The sequence below is a fragment of the Bubalus bubalis genome, chromosome 17, assembly GCF_019923935.1.
Source record: "Bubalus bubalis isolate 160015118507 breed Murrah chromosome 17, NDDB_SH_1, whole genome shotgun sequence".
Taxonomy (NCBI): Eukaryota; Metazoa; Chordata; class Mammalia; order Artiodactyla; family Bovidae; genus Bubalus; species Bubalus bubalis.
This window is the reverse complement of record NC_059173.1, coordinates 35,126,638-35,131,856: the sequence shown is the minus strand read 5'-3', so window position 1 is coordinate 35,131,856 and position 5,219 is coordinate 35,126,638. Positions and strand designations below refer to the sequence as shown.

Sequence of the window (5,219 nt, the reverse complement as noted above, 5' to 3'; positions counted from 1 at the left end):
AGTGCTATGCATGGTACTGATGGGCTGGCATGAGTCCCTTGCATCGTCCCAATCCATGAAATGTCAATGTCAGCAACAGTCTGAGATAAGTCCTGACTGAAAGGGTGAGACAGAGGCTTGCAACTTCAATTTGCCAGACATCCCTGTAATTATAATACTGAACCACTTATTAAAAACTAAGTGGTTTCTGTCCTGTAGAAAAGGGCAGAATGTGATTGTCAGTGTCCCATTGGAAGAGTTGATCAATATCCTTGGCACTATGGGAAACAGTGCAAGGAGTATGACCTCAATCAGCTCTATTACATGGACTGGGGTTAGGACACTTGGATGATCTGCATCACAGCCCCTTCATCTGCTTGACTTGGATCCTGCATATGGGGACTATCTTTTTCCTTTGGAGAGAAAAATTGTCTGCCTTAATCACGCTTCCATACCATGGCATGATGGTGTTGAGACTCATGCAAGTATTTCCTTCTTTCCTTTGGAATTTCCCCTCCTGCCTCTAATTTAGTCCGAGCTTGCCTCCTCTTAAATATAAGGTGGTACTGTTTGGCATTGATGTAGAGAGGCTCTTCTTCAAGCATCTTCAGCCCAGGGAGAGGGGTTCTCTGAATTGTAGGCACAGAGCCAGCACCAGGTACCATCATGACCATCCCTCCTGAATTAACCACATTGCCTGCCACTGGAAATGTCACAATGACAGTCCCTTGCCCACTGCTAGTTGTTTTGGTGTCAGCTTCCATATGAACAGTCTGTGCTCCTGCCAGACTGGCTGTGGGGATGGTGATCATGCCTTGCTGGAGAATGGTGCCATCTGCATTAACTGGCTGATAGACAATGGTCTGCCCTTCCACAGTCTGTGCCACTTGCTGCCCCTGGAGAGCAATCTGCTGCTATGTCTGTGTCTGGCCAGCAATGACGGCCGTCTGGGGCTGCTGGATGATGATCTGCTGGGTCTGGCACTGCACTTGCACGGCCTGCCCACCCTGGATCTGGATCTGTCCTGGTGGGACCAACTGTATCTGCTGCAAACTCCATGTCCCAGACACAGGTACCTGCATAATGGTTTGACCTTGTCTACCAGGAAGAGTCTGGACCATGATAGTTGGCCAGTTGATGTGACTAACCAGCCTCCACTGACCTGTACCAATAGTGGCTGCCCTTGGACCTGCTGCTGAGTCTGTCCAGCCTGTACAATAGTCTGCTCTGTTGAACCACTGCTGTTGGCTGTATAGTGTTCCATGGTCCCTCCAAGTCAGAGTCCTGTTCACAGTCAGTTTCACCCTGGAGATCCTAGAAGACTGCCAGATGCACTCCATGCCTTACTCCCCCAATTTAGTGCCCTTGCTGATTGGTTCCAGTATGGGACCCCGAAACTCAATCAGAGGCTCCAGCTGCTGCTGCCGACACCACTGCTGCTGCTTCGGAAAATAGCTGCCCTTCCTCCCAAAATCATGCGGGTATGGACAAAATTACATGACATATTGCATATAAGATTATATTTAAGCAATATGATGTCTAATCCTTATTAGACATTAAGCCACAGAAGGACAGTATCTGTATCTTGTTTATGTATAATTTTAACATCTGTTGCTCAACATATAATAATATTTATTAAATATTGAATCAATATAGGTTGACTGAATCTGCATTATAATTGTACATCTGAGAAAATGTTCTTCCATAAGAACATTAGAGACATTTAACAAAATCACATACAAAAGTAGTGGTAGTAAAACAACTCTGAGGACTCTTTTAAAAAAGCCTAATTTTTTAGCACTTTTTAACTTCAGGGGTGTAAATCCTCCCACTATGGTGAAAGTAAAGTTGTTAATAGATGTCACTGAACTTAGACTTTAAAATTCACTCTCACATCATTTACATAAATGCACTTTTCTGATGCATGAAAATATACCTATCTAGTTCTGCAAGGAGATCCAACCAGTCCACTCTGAAGAAAATCAGACCTGGGATTTCTTTGGAAGGAATGATGCTAAAGCTGAAACTCCAGTACTTTGGCCACCTCATGCGAAGAGTTGACTCATTGGAAAAGACTCTGATGTTGGGAGGGATTGAGGGCAGGAGGAGAAGGGGATGACAGAGGCTGAGATGGCTGGATGGCATCACTGACTCGATGGATGTGAGTCTGAGTGAACTCCGGGAGCTGGTGATGAACGCCAGCGTGCTGCCATTCATGGGGTTACAAAGAGTCAGACATGACTGAGCGACTGAACTGAACTGAGCTGAGTTGGCATTTATATCTCAAAGATAAAGATATGCAAGAAGGCAAAGTGGTTGTCTGAGGAGGCTTTACAAATGGCTGTGAAAAGAAGAAAAGTGAAAGGCAAGGGAGAAAGGGAAAGATATACCCAACTGAATGCAGAGTTCCAGAGAATAGGTAGGAGAAATAAGAATACCTTTTTAAATGAACAATTCAAAGAAATAAAGGAAAACAACAGAATGGGAAAGATTAGAGATCTCTTTAAGAAACTTGGAGATATTAAGGAACATTTCATGTAAGAATGGGCATGATAGAGTACAGAAATGGAAAGGCCTAACAGAAACAGAAGAGATTAAGAAGATGTAGCAATAATACAAAGAAGAACTATACAAAAAAGGGCATAATGACCTAGATAACCACTAGGTGTGGTCACTCACTTAGATCCAGACATCTAGAGTATGAAGTCAAGTGGGCCTTAGGGAGCATTACTACAAACAAAGCTAGTAGAGGTGATGGAATTCCAACTGAAGTATTCCAATCCTAACAGATGATGCTGTTGAAGTGCTACACTCAATATGTCAGCAAATATGGAAAACTTAGCAGTGGCCATAGGACTGGAAAAGGCCAGTCTCCATTCCAATCCCCCAGAAGGGCAATGACAGAGAATGTTCAAACTACCATACAATTGCACCCATTTCACATGCTAGCAAAGTTATGCTCAAAAGTCTTCAAGATAGGCCTCAGCAATATGTGAATCGAAAACTTCCAGATGTACAAGCTTAGTTTAGAAAAGGCAGAAGAACCAGAGAACAAACTGCCAACATTTGTTGGGTCATGGAGAAAGCAAAATAATTCCAGAAAAAAAAAAAAAAAAAAGAAAACATCTATTTCTGCTTTCATTGACTATGCTAAAGCCTTTGCCTGTGTGGATCACAACAAACTGTGGAACATTCTTAAATAGATGGGAGTACCATACCACCTTACCTATCTCCTGAGAAACTTGTATTCAGGTCAAGAAATAACAGTTAGAACTGGACATGGTACCACTGACAGGTTCAAAATTGGGAAAGGAGCACAATAAGGTTGCATATTGTCACCCTACTTATTTAACTTATATGCAGAGTACCTCATGTGACATGCCAGGTTGGATGAATCACAAGCTGGAGTCAACCTCAGATATTCAGATGATACCACTCTAATGGCAGAAAGTGAATAGCAGCTAAAGAGTTTCTTGATGAAGGTGAAAGAAGAGAGTGAAAAAGCTGGTTTGAAACTCAGTATTAGAGAAACTTAGATCATGGCATCTGGACCCATCACTTCCTGGCAAATAGAAGGGGAAACAAAAGAAGAAGTGACAGATTTTGTTTTCTTGGGCTCCAAAATCACTGTGGATGGTGACTACAACCACAAAATTTAAAACAAAACAAAACAAAACTTGCTCCTTGGGCAGAAAGCTATGACAAACTTAGGCAGTGTATGAAAAAGCAAAGACGTCACTTTGCTGACAAAGTTCCCTATTGTCAAAGCTATGGTTTTTCCTGTAGTCTGTTATGGATGTGAGAGTTGGACCATAAAGAAGACTGAGTGGTGAAGAATTGATGCTCTTGAGTTGTGGCACCAGAAAAGACTCTTGAGAGTCCCTTGGACTTCAAGGAGATCAATTCAGTCAATCCTAAAGGAAATCAACCCTGAATAATCCTTGGAAGAACTGATGCTGAAGCTGAATCTCCAATTCTTTGGCCACCTGATGTGAAGAACTGACTCATCGGAAAATATCCTAATTTTTTGAAAGACTGAAGGCAAAAGAAAAGGGGTCAGCAGAGGATAGGAAGGTTGGATGGCATCATTGACTCAATGGACATGAAGTTGAGCAAATTCTAGGAGACAGTGGAAGACAGAGGAACCTGGCACGTTGCAGTTCATGAACTCACAGAGTCAAACCCAACTTAGTGACTGAAAAACAGCAACATCAAATCTACTTGGCATTTATACCTATCTCAGATAAACTGAAAGTTGTTTGAAAGCAAACTATAATCAAATGTTAATTTTTTAATGTCTTATAGTGTTTCATAGCATATTTTGAGTGAATGTTTTAAGTGGAAAAGCAAAACAAAACAAAACTGATTACAGGGGAGGAGGTTTAGCTGTTCAATTTAAACTCAGCTATCCACTGATGCAATCAATGGAATACTGAATTTTTTTCAATTCAATATCTCACTTTGGTAATTTACCTAAGAGCCTCCCATGAGACAGCAAAATGATTCTTCAATTAAAATGAGTGCTTCCTTATGGGTATTATTTTCATGTTCAGTACCTCACTGGCTGTGACAATAGATATTCCAGTTCCTGTTTGTGTAAACTTAAGGACTCATTTAGCTTATCTAAGGCTCAGCTTCCTCATTTGTGAAATGAAATCATAGGGATCTACCTTAGAAAGATAGTGTAATTGTGAAATGAAATTCTGTATGTCAATGGGTTAGAATAGGTTGACACATACTATGGACTTAATAAATGATAGCTATCATTAATTTCATGGAGAGCTTCTAAAAGAATAGTGAATAACTATTTTAAAAATGCCTACAGATCTTAAATGAATTAAAAGCACTGTTCTTAATTGTAAAGCAGTAAGCAAATTACAGAATACTTTGAGGAAATGGGTTGTTTTCAGGAAGTGATACACAGGATACTTCTACAGTGTTGGTAACAATCTGTTTCTTCTGTTAGGACTCTCCTGGAGTTTGCTCAAACTCATATTCATTGAGTTGGTGATGCTATCCAACCATCTCATCCTCTGTTGCCTCCTTTTCCTCCTGTCTTCAGTCTTTCCCAGCATCAGGGTCTTTTCCAATGAGTCAGTTCTTCACATCAGGTGGCCAAAGTATTGGAGCTTCAAGGTCAGCCAGTACTTCCAATGAATATTCAGGGATGATTTGCTTTAAGATTGACTGGTCTGAACTCCTTGCAGCCCAAGGGACTCTCAAGAATTCTGCAACACCAC

General features: G+C 41.2%; 1 pseudogene; it reads right to left on the bottom strand.

The window, feature by feature from the left end:
• Positions 1-314: 314 nt before the first annotated feature.
• On the bottom strand, positions 315-1,243 carry LOC102410943 (annotated as a pseudogene).
• Between the last annotated feature and the right edge of the window lie 3,976 nt (positions 1,244-5,219).